Source organism: Amblyraja radiata, chromosome 8, assembly GCF_010909765.2.
Source record: "Amblyraja radiata isolate CabotCenter1 chromosome 8, sAmbRad1.1.pri, whole genome shotgun sequence".
Lineage (NCBI taxonomy): Eukaryota > Metazoa > Chordata > Chondrichthyes > Rajiformes > Rajidae > Amblyraja > Amblyraja radiata.
Genome location: NC_045963.1, coordinates 60,068,165 through 60,087,287, shown reverse-complemented (window position 1 = coordinate 60,087,287; position 19,123 = coordinate 60,068,165). Strand labels below are relative to the sequence as shown.

Genomic DNA, 19,123 nt, shown 5'->3' with positions numbered 1-19,123 from the left:
GTGAATAGGAAAATTGGGGGTGAAGGGATTAAATTCTGTAGCTGGAATGTTAAGGGAATTAATGAACCTATCAAGAGAGGCAAAGTGTTAGCTCATTTAAAATCATTGAAAACAGATATAATATTTCTCCAGGAGACACACCTTAAAAAGGAAGCACAACATAGATTGAAAGCAAAATGGATTGCTAAAGCGTACCACTCCTCATTCTCACATAAATCTAGAGGGGTTGTAATATTAATTCGTAAAGGTATACCCTTTAAACATATATCAACGATAGAAGATATTGAAGGCAGATATATTGTAATAATAGGGGAGTTATACTCAAAAAAGGTGACTCTCCTTAATGTGTATGGACCAAATTTTGATAGCCCCCTGTTTTTTAAGAGAATATTTAACAATATCCCGGAATTTTACACAACAAAACTTAATAATCGGTGGAGACTTAAATTGTACATTGGATGCTTATTTGGATAGATCATCAACTCAAAGAAAACTAAAATCTCAATCAAGTGAATTTCTAAACTCATATATTAATACTACCAACATTAAGGATGTTTGGAGAATTGAAAACCCATCGGGTCGAGAATATTCATTTTACTCACCAGTACATAAAACTTACTCAAGGATAGACTATTTTTTAGTAGACTCAAAACTTATCCCATTTACCTATAAATCGCAATATCATAATATCATAATCTCAGACCATGCTCCACTAACATTTATGATTAAACTAAACGGAATGGCAGAGACACAGTCACAATGGAGACTTAATCCCCAAATCTTAAAAGAAAAGTTATGTAATGAATACCTCGTAAAACAGATTAATATGTTTTTTGAGGCTAATGATAGCCCTGAAATCTCTGCCTCCCTTCTTTGGGAAACATTTAAAGCATTTGTGCGAGGAGCATTAATCTCTTCCCAATCATTTCTTTTTGATAAAATATGGGCTCCATTCATTAATTATCTGACGGGATAGATTGGCCCAGCACGAAAACCCAACTGAAACTTGAACACAGGATTAGATGAAAAGTCATACTTCATAATTCATACTTCATACTTCATACTTCACAACCGGAAGGTAGCCGGTTCGAATCCCGCTTGGAGTGCATACTGTCGTTGTGTCCTTGGGCAAGACACTTCACCCACCTTTGCCTGTGTGTGAATGTGTGTGAATGTGTGTGAGTGATTGGTGGTGGTCGGAGGGGCCGTAGGCGCAGATTGGCAGCCACGCTTCCGTCAGTCTGCCCCAGGGCAGCTGTGGCTACAGAAAGTAGCTTACCACCACCGAGTGTGACTGAGGAGTGAATGAATAATGCGATGTAAAGCGCCTTGAGTATTAGAAAGGCGCTATATAAATCCCATCCATTATAATCTACGAACCTATCTCCAATGACGTATTATAAGTAATCCATTCCACCTTTTCTGTTTTTTTGATATTTGTAACTCTTTATTCTCTCTTTTTCTATATAAAAAAAACACTAGAAGCAGAAGTAATCGACAATTGAAAATTTTAATAATGTATGACTGATGTATATGAAAAGTTTTTTTACTATAATATGTAACTATACTTTATAATATGTCTACTAATAAAAATATTATTTAAAAAAAAAAATAAAAAAAATAAAAGACACAACACAACAGTAAATTAGTACATTTTACTTCGGAGTCACATGAATGACTACGTGAAGATCCCGCCAGGACGCATGCGTGTCATATCGCTACACGCATTGCGAAACGACAGGCGGGGTGGAACGACGTTCCCCCGTAGTGGCAAGTTTAAAAGCCGAGACCGACAGGTAAGCGAGTTACTCTGCGGTCGTTGTTATTTCCCGTACTGTTTCACAGGTGGGAAAACGATGGATAAACCCAAAAAGTTGACTAGAGCTGCGACAAAGCTGGCTGGGGAGGACCACAGAGTTGTGGGCAGCCAGCAGCGGCTGATGGCACTAGAATCACCAGTAGTGGGATGCCGCGAGCGGCCAGCGACCGTGAGCGCTGGAGCCGAATGGAGCGGCTTATGGAACAGATGCTCCAACGTGACAGGCTCCAGGAGATGGAGTCTAGTCACCATGGGTTATACAAAACACCCACAGCAGCACCTTACGTAGGGCTGCACAGTGCATCTCCCTTGTCAGAGGGGAGTACTGGGGGTCAATTCTGGGCTGACCCTGACAGGGGGTTTGCTGAACAAACAACAAGTGTGCAGGGGGTGCAGGAAGGAGAAAACCTACTGGACATGGTGTCCAAATACATACAGCCAGATCAGACTGGAAAAAATCTAGAACAAAAACTAGCATCCAGCATTGATTTCCTATCATTCAAGCAACTACAGGAACAGGCTGTGATGGACACCACTGCCAAATATTTGGCACCAGGAAATTGTGTATCCCTGAATGTTCCAGTGGTGAACAATTGTATTTGGAAACACGTTGGAGCAGGAGTTAGAAGCCTGGATGTAAAACTCCAGAAAGTACTAAAATTACTAACAGCAGGGATCACAGCATTCGCTTGCACAGTGGATGAGAAAGAAATGTCGCAAGAACAACAGGATGCACTGGCACTCTTCTGCAATACGCAGTATGAGATCAATAGTATCAGAAAGAATGCCATCCGACCTGCTTTAAATCCAAAGTTCGCAGGCTTGTGCAAACCTTGAGACACAAAGCCACCAATATTATTATTTGGGGGCAACTTGTCCAAACAGGTTAAGGAGCTCGATGAGGAGGCAAAAACATTGGGGCTCATAAAGGCGACAACAGGAAGGACCTCCTACACTCAAAGACAGCACCCTTACGCACCCACCAGCAGAGCAAGACAATCAGAAGCTGGTGAAAGCTCAAAGGCCGGACATACAGGACAGCGGTCTTTTTTAGGCCATGGCCCAGACCGGCCTTCGTGGAAAATGCGCAAACCCCAAACCCAAACTCAGACACCGGCGCCTCAACCTCCTCGAAGACTACACAGGAAGAACTAAACTTTCCACTGGTAATCATGGAGGTAGGTGGGTCTGGTCCCTTACTAATTATAGGAAGTGTGGATAATACACATATCGGTGGGAGATTACACTTCTTTTGGGAGGCATGGAGTGCATTAACAACAGACACTTATATCCTAAACAGTATCCAGGGATATACCATTGAATTTGTGCACAAAAATAGCCCCCCAGTTCAGCATGTACCGAACCGAACGTTCGTACTTTCATGAAAAGAAAAATTGGAAGCACATGCTGAACTGGTGAGACTCCACGCTAAGGGGGTTATTGAAAAAACCCAACACGATTCTCTGCAATTTGTGTCTAATATCTTTACCAAAAACCAAAAAGATGGTGGTTGTCGCATCATCATAGATTTGACCAAATTGAATACATTTGTGCAGTATATTCATTTCAAAATGGAAACCTTTGTTACTGCCAAACAATTGATTTCTACAGGCTACTTCATGGCTAGCATCGACCTAAAAGATGCTTACTATTCAGTGCCTATACGGACTGATCACAGACGTTATTTAAAATTCAACTGGATGGGGCAGCACTGGCAGTATAGAGCTCTACCCAATGGTTATCATCAGCCCCAAGGCTGTTTACCAAAATTTTGAAACCAGCCATAGCGTTTCTTCGGAAACAAAAACATATGGTCATGGCCTACCTGGATGATATATTAATTGTGGGCAAAACTTTGGAATTAGCTAAACTAGCTGTATCAGCCACCAAACAATTGTTTGAGAAACTGGGGTTTATCATCCATCCAGTTAAATCTAAACTAACGCCTTGCACCATAATGGATTATTTGGTGTTCACTATTGACTCAGTTCACATGTCGGTGACCTTACCAAAGGACAAGGCTACAGTCTTAACTGAGGCCTGCAACAACCTCATTGACATCAGTGAACCATCTATTAGATTGGTAGCAAGGGAAATTGGCAAAATAGTGGCTGCTTTTCCACACAACTTGGACCTTTGTATTACCAAAATTTACAAAGGGCAAAAATACAAGCACTCAAAATTAATGCTGGTCATTTCGACAGACCAATGAAGCTACCAATCAAAGCAATTATGGAATTAAAATGGTGGAGGGATAACATTCGGCATTGTTCCAGCCCTCATTGTCAGCAACCCCTCAGTGGTGCTACAAACATTGTTCCAGCCCTATCATTGTCAGCAACCCCTCAGTGCGCTTGGTTGGGGTGCTACCAACTCCATCTCTAGCTGTGGAGGTAGATGGAATGCAAAGGAGGCATCATTACTTCAGACACTTGGCATAAACTACCTGGAAATGTTGGGTGCGTTCTATGGCTTAAAATCATACTGTTCTGGAATGCATCACCAGCATGTTAGACTACAGATTGACAATACCACCGTGGTGGCATATATTAACCATATGGGTGGAATCAAATCGACATCATGTGACAATCTGGCTAATACAATTTGGCAATGGTGTATTGAGAAAAATATTTGGATATCAGCTACTTACCTACCAGGTAACCTAAATTCAGTGGCAGACACCAGGTCACGCAAATTCAATGAAAACATTGAATGGATGTTGGATCAAAAAGTATTTGCTGATAGTGTAGCACGGTACGGAACACCAGATATCGATCTATTTGCATCTAGACTCAATCACCAGTTACCAAACTATGTTTCTTGGGAACCAGACCCTGGGGCATCAGCGATAGGTGCCTTTTCGCTGCATTGGGGGAAATTGTTTTTCTATGCATTCCCTCCTTTCTGCCTCATCAGTCGGGTATTACGCAAAATACAACAAGACTCGGCGTCTGGTATTTTGGTAGTGCCCGATTGGCCTTGGTTCCCTGTGATTCTCGACATGGTCTTAGAACCATGTATCACCGTCCTGAAACGACCAGATTTGTTGGTTCATCCGTAACGGGGGATAGCCATCCATGTCATAATACGACAAACTTATTAATTTGTAGAGTCTAAAGAAACCTCTACTGGAACTGGGACTGACAGACCGAACATTGAACATTGTCTCAGCGGCCCACAGGCAGTCCACCAAAAAACAATATCTGGTATACATCAGGAAATGGGAGATATATTGTTTCAAAAACAACATCACTTACAGCACGATGAACATAACGTCTGTTCTGGAATTCCTGGCAGGCCTCCATTATGATGAGGGGCTCAGTTACAGTGCCATTAACTGCGCCAGAAGTACCCTTTCAGCATATCTGTGGCGAGGATCAGAGCGTCATTCTGTGGGGACTAACCCCCTGGTAACCAAACTTATGAGGGGAATTTTTAATACCAATCCCCCAGGAATCAGGTACTCTCATATATGGGATGTGAGTATTGTCCTAACGTTGCTAAGGAACTGGTCTCCAGCAACAGCTCTGTCCCTGCAAAAACTGACGCATAAAACAGTAATGCTGATGGCTTTGGTCTCAGCACAAAGGGTACAGTCTTTACATAAGTTAAGGCTGGGCGATATGACTTCTTCAACAAGAAATATAATTTTTCATATTCACGAATTAGTCAAACAGAACAGGCCTCAAAATAGAATTTAGGGCTTACCCTATAGATGATCGTCTCTGTATAATAAGACATTTATTGTTATACATAGAGAACACCAAAAATATCAATGAGATGGCACTACTAATCAGCCAGAGACAACCCCACAAAAAGGTGTCGGTTCAAACTATTTCCAGATGGCTGAAACAGGTTTTAACAACAGCTGGGGTAGATACTAACATATTCAAATCTCATTCCACCAGGGCTGCAGCTACATCGGCAGCTATGGAATTGGACGTACCGATGGACCAAATCCTGGAGACAGCAGGATGGTCTAGGGAAAAAACGTTCCAACAATTCTACTATAAACCAGTGGTTAAACCTGGAACTTTTGCAGAAACAATTTTAAGTTCTGTATTATGATTTCACCCCATGAAATAGGGGCTATAATTAGTTGTTAATAAATTTATCATGGTTTTTCAATGTCGGATTCATGTTTAAATATGTTAACACAATTCCTCCCTTAGTCAATTAAGGCAGATGTGATGCATGGACTCGTTTCCACGGCATGAAATCATCACAGAGCTTTGAAATCTTCACGTAGTCACTCACGTGACTCCGAAGTAAAATAGTAAGATTAAACGAGAACTTACCAGTTCAAAGTTTGATCGTCATTTTATGAGGAGTAACGTTGAGGGATTACATGCCCTCCGCTCCCACCCTTGATCATAAAGTTCAACTGGTATCCTCTTCTCTAATCTTACTATGTTCAGTCATTACTGTTATCTGTGATTTCACACCGCTGCTTTGAAGAATGACACGCATGCGTCCTGGCGGGTACTTCACGTAATCCCTCAACGTTACTCCTCATAAAATAATGATCAAACTTCGAACTGGTAAGTTCTCGTTTAATCTTACTATTAGTCCCTGGTGAGATAAGAGTTTACATTCCTGATCGCCTGTGAGAAGAAAGTCTGTCTCATCCTCTCTGTTTTCACAATGTGACAGCGGAGGCGCTTGCCTGACTGTAGCAGCTGGAGCAGTCTGTTGCTGGGGTGGTAGAGGTCCCTCATTATAGTGCTAGATCTGGATCTGCACCTCCTGGTGTATAGGTCCTGCAGGGAAGTGAGTGCAGAGCCTTCCTGTCCTGGGCAGAGCTGTTCGCAAACCAGATTGAGATGTGGCTGGACAAGATGCTTTCTGCTGCCCCAGAGTAGAAGCATTGAAGGATCCTCAGAGAGACTCTGAATTTCCCTTAGCTGCCTGAGTTGGTAAAGGCACTGCCTGGACAACACACACAGCAGTGTGTGTTGTCCATGTCAGATCCTCTGTGACGTGGAATGCCAGGTATTTAAAGCAGCTCACCCTATCCACAGTAGTCCCATTTATCTCCAGTGGCGTGTACATCCTCGGATGTTGAACCCTTCTAAAGTCCATAATCAGCTCCTCAGTTTTTTTGACATTCAAGGAGAGGCTGTTGTCCTGACACCAGAGTGCCAGATCAGCCACCTCCTCCCGGTAGACCTTCTCATCGTTATCGGAGATCTGGCCCACCACCACAGTGTCATCAGCAAACCTGATTATAGAGTTGGAATTGAACCTGGCCACACAGTCATGTGTGTTCAGGGAGTACAGCAGGGGGCTAAGGACGCAACCCTGGGGGGGGATCCTGTGTTCAGGGTGAGGGGGTTGGAGGTATGTTTCCCCATCTTGACCATCTGGGGCCTGGAAGTAAGAAAGTCCAGGACCCAGGCATACAGGGTAGCATTCCGCCCCAGTTCCAGCAGCTTCTCAGCAAGTCTGGTGTGGACTATGGTATTGAAAGCTGAACTGAAATCAATGAACAGCATCCTCACATAGCCCCCCTTCTGGCGTTCAAGGTGAGAGAGAGTGGTGTGCAGAACCTGAGAGACCGCATCATCCGTGGATCTGTTCGGACGGTATGCAAACTACAGCGGGTCCATGGTGTGAGGGAGGAAGGCGCAGATGTGGTTCTTGATCAGCCTCTCGAAGCATTTCATGACTACCGAGGTAAGGTCGGTAGTCATGCAAGCAAGCTGGAGAGGCATTCTTTGGCACTGGTACAATGGTGGATCTTTTGAAGCAGGCAATAATGAGAGAGCAATAATTTCATTGAGTCATGGAATCAGTTCAACACAGCATGGAAGCAAGCCCTTCGGCTTAATTTCCCCATGCTTATCAAAATGCTCATCTCAGCTGGTTCAATTTGCCCTCCTCTTTATTTTCTTTGCTGATAGTTATGCTCTGGTCAAAATGAATAAAATAGATTATTTGACAATTGCTCTTTGTGGAAGGTTGCCCTGCACAAAACTTTCACTGCATTGCTCTACTTTCCCTACTTTCACTGCTTTGCTAGTAAACACATTTCACTGCAGAGCATATTGGCACAAACAGAGGCTGTGAAATGGTTCAGAAGCACAAACCTATTCTTCTCTGCTATTGATCACAATTTCACCCTCAGATTGCAGGGCTCGAAATTAACGGTTGCCCGAATGCCAATGGCCATCTAAAGTCCTGCCGGGCGACTAAAAGCCGTTCCATTTTTCCCAGCTTGGCAAGCACCTGGGACACCTGCCATTCAAATCTGAGCGGGCCCCCCCCCCCTTCTCTCTCTGTCACTCTCCGTCTCCGCCCGCCATCCGTGTCCGGGCTGCCGGGCTCCACTCTATGATCTTTGGCCGGGTCTCGGGTCTCCGCTCACCGCTCTCTGGGCGCACCTCATCCGCCGGCATGGCCGGCCGCCTTGCACATGCGCACTGCCACGGCCTGCACATCCTCCCCCTGCACACGCGCACAACCACGGCCAGCACATCATCGGCTGCCTTGCACATACGCACTGCCACGGCAACTGGTCGGTGCCGGGCACTTTCTCCCTCCCTTTGCATTGTGGGAGATCTGGCCGCCATTGCTCCAGTAGCCGCTTCGCCGTGTCAGCTGTAAACCAATGCAGAATCACTCCCTGGAGCTGGAGTAACTCCCTGGAGTAACTCTTGCTTCAGGGAGCAAGAGGTACTCCAAAAATATTCCAAGTGGAATTTAAACTGGAGGTGGTGAAGGGTCCACCACCAAACTCCAAACTCTGAACAATAACATCCTATTGCATTTTATCTATTTATTTATTGTGTATATATATGGTCTGTGGTCTATAGACACACTGAACTTTTATCTCCTGTTCTGTATTATGTTTACATATTCTGTTGTGCTGCAGCAAGCAAGAATTTCATTGTCCTAACTGGGACACATGACAATAAAATTCTCTTGACTCTTGACTTGGACAACAACAATCTACATAAGCAAAAAAGGTGGAATAACTCAACAGGTCAGACAGAATCTCTGGACAAAAGGAAAATATTACGTTTTGGGTTGGGTCTGAAAAAGGTTCCTGCACACGTTTGGAATGTGGAAGGAAACAAGAGCACCCAGAGAAAACCCTTGCGATCAAAGGGAAAAGGAGCAAATTCCATACAGACAGCACCCATATTCAGGATTAATTCCGGGTCTCTGGCACTTTTAGGCAGCAACTTTATGGCCAATGTACTGCCCCATAGTCTTGAACTGAATTAAAACATACAGTAGCTGTAAAGGGGGACATAGCATCACGTAGAGATTTAAGACTGAAAATAGATAGTTTCTTTTTTTTAGTTACCAAAGCTATCAACGTATGATTTTTTGTGTGTTGGAATACAAAATATAGTGGCACTGCTGGTAGAATTGCTGCCTCACACACCAGAGATCTGTGTTTGATCCTGTCCTCGGGCACAGTCTGTTGAATTTGCACATTCTCCATGCAATCGTTTCCTCCCACATCCCAAAGATGCATTGGCTTTGTAGGTTAACTTGTATCTGTAAAATTGCCCCTAATGTGGGTGAGGAAAGTGGGATAACAGAACTTGTGTGAATGGGTAGATACAAATGCTGGAGAAACTCAGCAGGTGAGGCAACATCTATGGATCTATGTTCATACCGTTGAGGTGTAAACTGCCCAAGCGAAATGTGAGGTGCTGCTCCTCCAATTTGCAGTGGTCCTCACTCTGGCCATGGAGGAGGCCCAGGACAGAAAGGTCGGATTTGGAATGGGAGGGGGAGTTGAAGTGATGAGCCACCGGGAGATCAGGTTGGGTATTGCAAACCGAGTGACGGTGTTGGGCGAAGGGATCGCCAAGCCTATGCTTGGTCTACCGATGTAGAGCAGCTGACACCTAGAGCAGTGGATGCAATAGATGAGGTTGGAGGAGGTGCAGGTGAACAACTGCCGCACCTGGAAAGACTGCTTGGGGCCTTGAATGGAGTCAAGGGGGGAGATAAAGCAACAAGTGTAGCATTTCCTGCGGTTGCAAGGGAAAGTACCAGGGGAGGGGGTGGTTTGGGTGGGAAGGGACGAATTGACCAGGGAGTTACGGAGGAAGCAGTCTCTGCAGAAAGCCGACAGGGGAGGAGATGGGTAGATGTGGCCAGTGGTGGGATCCCGTTGGTTGACAAAAACGCTGGAGAAAATCAGCAGGTGAGGCAGCATCTAAGGAGCAAAGGAATAGGCAACGTTTCAGGTCGAGACACTTCTTCAGAGTGATTTCGGGGGGGGGGGGGGGGGGGGGGGGAAAAAGAAAGGAAGAGGCAGAGACAGTAGGCTGTGGGAGAGCTGGGAATGGGAGGGGAAGGAGGGAAAAAGCAAGGACTATAGGAGCAAAGTGGTCCTTCTGCAGTTGTACAAGGCCCTAGTGAGACCACACCTGGAGTATTTTGCGCAGTTTTGGTCCCCTAATTTGAGGAAGGACATTCTTGCTATTGAGGGAATGTAGTGTAGGTTTACAAGATTAATTCCTGGGATGGCGGGACTGTCATATGCTGCGTGAATGGAGCGATTGGACTTGTACACTCTGGAGTTTAGAAGGATGAGAGGGTTTCTTATTGAAACATATAAGATTGTTACACGTTTAGACACGCTGGAGGTAAGAAATATGTTCCCTATGTTGGGGGAGTCCAGAATCAGGGGCCACAGTTTAAGAATAAGGGGTAAGCTATTTAGAGGAAACACTTTTTCACACAGAGAGTTGTGAGTCTGTGGAATTCTTTGCCTCAGATGGCGGCGGGGGCCAGTTTTCTGGATACTTTCAAAAAGAGCTAGATCGGACTCTTAAAGATTGCGGAGTCAGGGGATAAGGGGAGGAGGCAGGAATGGGGTACTGATTGGGGATGATCACATTGAATGGCAGTGCTGGCTCGAAGATCTGAATGGCCTACTCCTGCACATATTATCTATTGTCTATAGCCTATTGTCTACCTGAAATTGGAGAAACCAATGTTCATACCGCTGGGGTGTAAACTACCCAAGCAAAATATGAGGTGCTCTTCCTCCAATTTGCAGTGGGCCTCACTCTAGCCATGGAGGAGGCCCAGGACAGAGAGGTCGGATTCGGAATGGGAGGGGGAGTTGAAGTGCTGAGCCACCGGGAGATCAGGTTGGTTATTGCGAACTGAGTGGAGGTGTTGTGCGAAACAATCGCCAAGCCTGGGCTTGGTCTCACTGAGGTTGATCATAAGCTGAATAATCCTACCACATTTTTGTTTGGAAGTGGAAAGAAATAATAAAAATTGCATTCATTGCAACGTGTAAAAATGGTTGAGATACTGTCTTATAATTTTGCTGCATGTCATTGTGGTATATATCATGTCTTGATTGGTGAATATGTTTAGTTTGTGACTTTATTTGAAGCAGAAATAATGTGTGAATACTTAATTGAGCATAATTCCGACTGGTAACTACGCACTTCATCCGAGCACATTGTCGCATGCGTCATGCGAACCGTCTTAGATCACCACCTAAACTGTCATTTGGCAACCTAAAAAGCTGCCTAGGTTGCCCGGCTAACAACAGAGGGAAAAAAAAGTTAAGTGAGAGCCCTGGATTGCCATCTGCTGGTCAACAAGCAGAGACACTGACTTAATAGACACAAAATGCTGGAGCAGCTCAGTGGAACAGACAGCATCTCTGGAGAGATGGAATGAGTGACGTTTCGGGTCGAGACCCTTCTTCAGACTGAAACGTCAATTATTCCTTCTCTTCTGAGATGCTGTCTGTCCCGCTGAGTTACTCCAGTATTTTGTGTCTAGCTTCGATTTAAACCAGCATCTGCAGTTCTTTCCTACACGGACATCTTTAGTCTTGTTGCTTATTATTTGTCAGCTCCTTCAACATGTTGGCAGGTTTTCTTCGGACACTCTCACCCAGAGTCTTATTTAACTTTTTATTCAGGTTACAGGCATCTCGGGTAGTATTACGGGCAGGTCTAGTAGTATTTAGTGAGCTTTGATATAAAAGACCAGCTCATGACATAAGTGAGTAATAGGGTGGGAGGAGAAAGGTCAGCAATTTGGGCATGTCCTATGATTAATGTGAGACACAAGAGACTGTAGCTGCTGGAATATTGTGCAACACAAACAGTTGGAGGAACTCCACGGGTCAGTCAACATCTGTGCAGGGAACGGAGAGACAACATTTCAGGTTGGGACCCCTCTTCAGATGTAGAGGGAAAATAGCTGGTGGAAAGAGGTGAGGAGAAGGGGTGAGGCACGGGCTAGCAAGTGATAGGGGGAAAGACACAAAATTCTGGAGTAACTCAACGTGTCAGGCAGCAGCCCTGGAGAACATGGGTAGGTGACATTTTAATCAAAGGTGAAGGTGATCTCGGTAAGGAGGGGTTGATTGAACAATGAGAATCTGCCAGCTATGTCTCTCGACTCCATCAGTGTGGAGAAACACCATCTGTCCATTTCCCTCCGCAGACATTGCCTGACTTGCTGAGTTCCTCCAGCAGTTTGATTTTTGCTTATGGAATGACCCTTTCATCCCCACTCAATTCTAAAATCCAGCAGGAGAATAATTTTATCAGGTTGCATCACAGCTTGGTTTGGGAACAGCTCCATCTAAGATTGAAAGACATTGCAGCGAATTGTGGACACAGTACAGACTATCACACAAACTGATCTCCCTAATATTGATCCCATTTATACCTCACGCTGCCTCGGCAAGACCAGCAGCATAAACAAGGTTGAGTCGCACCCTGGCTACTCCCTCTTCTCTCCTCTCCCATCAGGCAATAGGTATAGAAGTGTGAAAACGCACACCACCAGATTCAGGAACAGTTTCTTCCCAACTATTATCAGGCAACCAAATCATCCTACCACAACCAGAGAACAGTGCTGAACTACTATCTACCTCTTTAATGACGCTTGGACGATCCTTGGTCGGACTTTACTGGCATTACCTTGCACTAAACTTTATTCACTTATCATGTACCTATACACCGAAAATGGATCGATTGTAATCATACATTATCTTTCTGCTGATTGGTTAGCACGCAACAAAAGCTTTTCACTGTACCTCGGTACACGTGACAATAAACTAAACTAAACAGAGAAAGAAACGGACAAATAGGAAATTGCACTCTAACATTTTTGCAGCAATTTATGATCCTTCCTAATCCTGACCTGCAATTTAGACCCATCAATATTTAGACAGTCTGAAGAAGGGTTTCGACCTGAAACATTGCCTATTTCCTTCACTCCATAGATGCTGCCTCACCCACTGAGTTTCTCCAGCATTTTTGTCTACCACCAATATTTAGACCCTCAGGATCAAACCCATTTCCCCCTTAATTCTCCAGATCAGAAGTCTAAAGGTTTGTAGGGCTTTCCACCATCTTGTAATCTTGTCGCAATAGGAAGACATGGGGAAAAAATCTGCAGAGAGTGATGAGTGTAGAGAGAGAAATTCCTCCTGAAGGTGCACTTTCGCTCCAATAACATTCTCTGGCATAAATAAACTAATTTCTCTTGTTTAAAGCAGCCCAGCAGTCAAAATCATATACTCGTCAACAATAACCTTTACAGTTTTCCATTCCCAATGCCACGTAAGGGAAAAGCTCTGTGTATTTTTAAGAGACTAGGTAGGAAAGTTTGTGGTTAGAAGTGCTAATCTCCATGAACTGAGATCCAAAGCTATTATATAACAGTGTCTGGGCTCTTATTGTGTTTTCCACTCACTGGCTTAAAATATCTTGTGTTTTTTTTAACTGTGGGGTTTAGTTTGGAAGCAGTTGTCTGAATCTGTTCCTCTTTGCACTCATGTTGCACCCATGTGTTCTTTCAACACTTTTGTTTTTTCTACATTTTTCATTTCCTTGCATTCTACAATCCAAAACCTTGCTACAATAAGTGAACTTACATTGAATTAAAGTGACATGCACCCACAACTAAATGGAAACAGCCAATCCACTTATCTATAATGTAGTGGCGGCTTTAACCAAACGATCGCTTTTTATCAAGTACGGAGTTGTCCCTTAGAGCTACTCAAGCATTGTTTGCACCATTTTAGCTAGTGGTTCAGATCAGTGATGTGACTGATCCCTACCAAGGCAGGTTGGGGTGTTAGCTCCGAGTGGAATTTAGCGGTTTGAGTTGTCACCTCCAAACTAAATAGTTTGGGGCAATTAAAAAATCTAGTGTTGAGGTAGAGTACGTGCTATACTGGTTTGCAATGATAAGCTTCAACTGGAAACATAAATGGAGGACACTCTTCAGTGCTGTTTTTATTTGGTAAAAACTGTCATTAAACTCAAACCAATTACAGTATCTGTCTAATATCACATTGTTCTTTGTAGGAGCTTACGGTGTATCCGTTGGCCACATTACTAGAGTGGCTGCACTTCAAAATAACTATTTAAATCTTACGAGAAGTACAACATAAATAAAAGTACTTTGCATTCCAGGAACAACTTGATTGAGATCTTATTGCAGATTCTGAAGCTCCGGTCCATCTGCACATCATTGCCGCCTGTTTCACTGTGAAAATGTGTTAACAATTTTTCCATGTTGAATCCAAATTTCAGTCATCTTCCGAATGAGAGAGGCATTTAGTTAACTTTCTGTTGACTCCGAACATTTTAGGGTGCAATATCTAATCACTTGGACACTAAAATATAATTTATTACTTCATTAACATTTATGAACATGCTCCTTTAGAATCGTCTTTGATCATACCCACTTTGACTAACTATCTTCTTGAACTCACTAAGGAAGATTAGTTTGTCTCTCACTGAGTAAGGGATTGCTCAAGATTGGAGGAGCATTCTTCTTTGGACTTCCAGTGTCAATGCAAATACACTGATGTCTATATCATGCAATTTCCTTAACAGGGATCCAAAAGTTGCATCAGTTTTCTGACAGAAGACTAATCCCCACCTTTCATTTTAATACTTGATTTATTTTTCTACTTGACTGTAGTGCAGGACAGAGAGTAATGAGCAATAGAAGAGATGAGAGCATTCACACCACATACCGTATTTAAATAGTGATTGATTGCAATGTGAACTCACAACGGCTTCTGAGAATCTTGAAAGTTTGGAGCCAAACTTTGGCAAGGTATAGATTGGTCTGCAGAGTACTGATGTGATTCCAAGGAATCCACAGATTTGTTATTGTGTAACATGAAAGCTGGAGATTGGCCTTGGAGGAAACCACGCCTCACAGATCCTATTGGTTACTTCGATTATATGAGCACTTTGGAATATGCTGACAAAGGAAATTACAGTTCTTGAGGTCTGTAAACTGATACTAAGCTTCAGAAACTCAAATGGAACACAGCACATTGAGGCATTTAATACGAGGTTTGGTATCAATCCAGATAAAATCTGGATTTTTCATCTGGTAAACTTTCTGTTTGAGACCATTCCAATATCCTTGGGCTTGGAGAAACAAGTTTATGTGGAATCCACGGGGCATTCAAGCATATACTGTGGCTCAGTCGGTAGCTGTCGCCATTGAAGCAAATGCTGTGGGTTCAAATCATAGACCAGGTATTTGAGTAAAAATTCAAGGCTTTCAGTAGCCTGACACCTTTCCTATCATAGCCAGGGACTCAGGCAAAGTCAGCTTGAAGAAATCACTCCTGAATTGCAATCAGCACATGCCCTGAAACACCAGAGGATCAAACACCATTGACCAAGGATATTCCACCATCAAAGAAGTCTATCGCTTCATCTCTCGCCCTCACTTTTGGAAATCCGACCACCTATATGTACTTCTTCTTCCGCTTGAAGGCAGCAATGTAAGTGTGCAGCCTCATCAGTGAGGACTGCACAGAGCTGCTCAGGGGACGTGGAGGAATGACTCTGGGATGGCTCGGAATCAGTAGACTGGGTGATGTTTGAGGACTCGGCAAAGGACCTGAATAAATACACTAAGGTTGCTAAAGATTTCATAGTGAAATGTGTGGAGGAGTGTGTTCCCATGAAAACCATCCAAATGTTCCCCAACCTGAAGCCTTCGGTGAACCAGCAGGTCCACAATTTTCTGAGGACCAGATTCTTGGGCATTCAAGTCTGGCATTGCAGATTCTTGCAAGAAGTCTAGATGAAAAAGGCTATAAAGGATATTTGCTCTAAACTGGAGGACAGGATGGATGATCAGCAGCTTTGTCAGGGCTTGCATGCCATCACTGGCAAAATCAAATGACAGCTTAAACAGCAGTGAGGCATCACACCCGGATGAGCTCAATTCTATGCATGCTTCAATAGGGAGAACACTGATGTACTTCCTCCAACCCCCATATCCCCCGATGGTATTACAATCTCAGTCACTGATTCTGACGCCAAAAGGTCCTTCAGGAGGGTGCGTCTGAAAGTGTACCTGGCCGCATACTTAAAACCTGATCGAACCAACTGTTTTTACGTTTTTACGTACATCTTCAACCTCTCATTACTGAGGTCAAAGGTTCCCATCTGCTTTAAAAGAGCATCAGTAAGACCAAGAAGAATAAGGTGACTTGCCTCAATAACTACTGATTGGTGGCATTGATGTCTGTGGTGATGAAATGCATCAACTCCTACCTCAGCAAGAGCCTGGACCCACTACAATTTGCTTATTGCTCCAATAGATCAAAGGAGTATGTGGTCTCACTGGCTCTCCACTCTACACTTTACCACATACAATAAAAACACATACATCAGGTAGTTGAGTATAGATTACTGCTGGCGTACAACATCATCATCCACTCCAAAATTGCTACCAAGCTCAGGGAATTGGATATCCATGCATCCCTTTGCAACTTGATCCTTGATATCCTCATCGACAGAACACAATGGGCACAAAATGGCAACAACCATCAGCACAGGGACACCTCAAGGCTTGTGCTCAGCCTCATGCTCTACTCACTCTATACCATGACTGTGTAGACAGACATAGTTCCAACTCCATCTTTAAATTCACTGATGACTCCACCGTTGTCGTACAAAGAACAAATAATAAAGTCAGAGTGTGGGAGGGAGATTATTGCCTGATTGAATGTTGCCAGAACAACCACCTTACTCTCAACATCAGTAAAACCAAGGAACTGATTGTTGATTTTAGTAGAGGATCCACAAACCTGTTTTCATCAACAGGTTGGTGGTGAAGAGAGTTCCTGTGTGTCCATATCTTTGAATATCTGTCTTGGAACCAGCACATTGATTTAATCATTAAGAAAGCCCGTCAATGCCTCCACTTCCTTAGAAGATTGTGGATATTCGGTATGTTATCGAATACACTGTTGAATTTCTACAAGTGTGCAATTGAGAGCATATTGATTGGCTGCATCACAGCCTGGTTCAGCAACGTGAAACCCCAGGAATGCTGACCACTGCCCAGTCCATCACAGGTACTGACCTCCCTATCGTCAACGAGATCTATAGGAGGCACTGTCACAAGAAGGCAGCCAGCATCATCAAAGACTCACACCACCCTGGAATATTTTCATTTCACTCCTGCCATTGAGAAGAAGGTATAAGAGTCTGAAAACTGTAATGTCCAGGTTCAGGAACAGCTTCTTCCCAACGGCCATCAGGTTATTGAACACTATGAACTCCAACCAAACTCTGAACTTTGAGCTGCCTTGGTTGCACTAGGGACATCTGGGTTTTTTTGCACTATATTGCGTTATTTATTTATTTAACTTTTTTAAAAAAATGTTTGTTCATTATATTACCTATTGAGAACTGTGTTTACAAACCTGTTGTGCTGCTACAAGTAAGAATGTCATTGTTTTGGTACATATGATGATAAAACACTCTTGACAATCTCTCTTGACTAGTGGCTTTCTGAAGTTGTGAAAGTTCTCACATTCGTTTATGGGGTTGCCATTGTAGCATTGTATGAAAATATTTGTACATAACAAGCTCTGCAATGGGTAAAATTATCACTTGCTTTCAGTAGTACTTGAAGAATCTCAACAAGGATACCAGACTTTCCAGTGACATCCACATGTGTTTAGTTTGACAAGTCCATTAAGATGTTTCTGGTGAAATTCCCATGTGGTGTAGCCAATAAATAGATTGGCATACTTCTGAAAAATAGAAAGATTAAACGAGAACTTACCGTTTGAAGTTTGATCTTTATTTTATGAGAAGTTGAAGTGAGGAATTACGTGAAGAGCCCGCCAGTCCGCATGCGCGTCAATCTTCAAAGTAGCTGTATGAACCCACAGAATAGTTGCTGACCTAAGCTATAGGAAGATTAAAGGGCTAGAACTACCGAATGATCTTTATGAGAATAGGGTTGGGAGTGGATGGCACGTGATCCCTCACTTCAACTTCTCATAAAATAAAGATCGAACTTCAAACGGTAAGTTCTCGTTTAATCTTTCTATTTTATTTTGAAGTCACATGAGTGACTACGTGAAGATTTCAAACCTCTGTGGTTTCATGCAGTGACACAATCTGTGTGGGAAATTAATGAGTTATTAATATCATGATGCTAACTTGCATACATGGCCATTGCTCTAAACTGGCCTGTAGTCCCAATAGACTGTTGAGTTAGACAATAACTTATGCAACAATGTGCATAATTCTATCTGCAAATATCCAGACATATTCCACCAAATTTTATAATTTATTAACCTGCACTATGTAAACCTCATGCAGTATGATGAAAGGGAAATCCATTGTATTGGCTGCTAATGAGCCATCAGCAATATCTTGAGTATTGAAACAAAATAACTATCTTCCATTTCATAAGCACTAGCAACTGAGTGCACTTGTATACCTAATGACATCCCTAATCTCTGCTCTGGTGGGTATGCTGTCAACCTCAAATGTACGCAATCCTGCTCATTTGCTTATGAGATTATTTTTATAACAAGCTACCCTAATGTCAGTATGACATGGAGACTAAGCCAGAGATTGAGTAAAGGCTGTTCTTTATGCCGAGATCAGCTGCTAAAAGCATAACCATCTTAAGATACTGGATCCGTTGGGAAAATTTTGAGGAATATTTGCATAACAATTTACTGATATACATCGCACATTACAATGAGTGTAGGCTATTAGAGTGGTCAAATAAAAGACATCCTGCATAATGTTAGAGAATAGTGGGTGAAGAACCAATCATTTATGTCCCACTTATGGTATTACAGAAATGATAAAGCTGCAAAAGCAATGTCAATTGTGCTTTCCCATAAAGTTTCTCTAGGCTCAAACTGGAAGCCACACAAACCTCTGTTACTTCCGTATAAAATGGACACACATATGTTGTTCATAAGCTTCTCATACAATCGTGCAGAGCTAGCTGCCCGAGAAGACAGGCTGTCCCAGCCATCACTCGTGACTGAGT

At 43.1% G+C, this 19,123-nt stretch overlaps 1 long non-coding RNA gene across 1 annotated transcript; it reads left to right on the top strand.

Annotated features, from left to right (window-relative positions):
* The first annotated feature begins 8,829 nt into the window (after nucleotides 1-8,829).
* Nucleotides 8,830-12,858, top strand: LOC116975770. Its single transcript, XR_004412761.1, has 3 exons — nucleotides 8,830-8,840; nucleotides 11,777-11,782; nucleotides 12,676-12,858. It is a non-coding gene; the product is annotated as an uncharacterized LOC116975770 (long non-coding RNA).
* The last annotated feature ends 6,265 nt before the right edge of the window (nucleotides 12,859-19,123 follow it).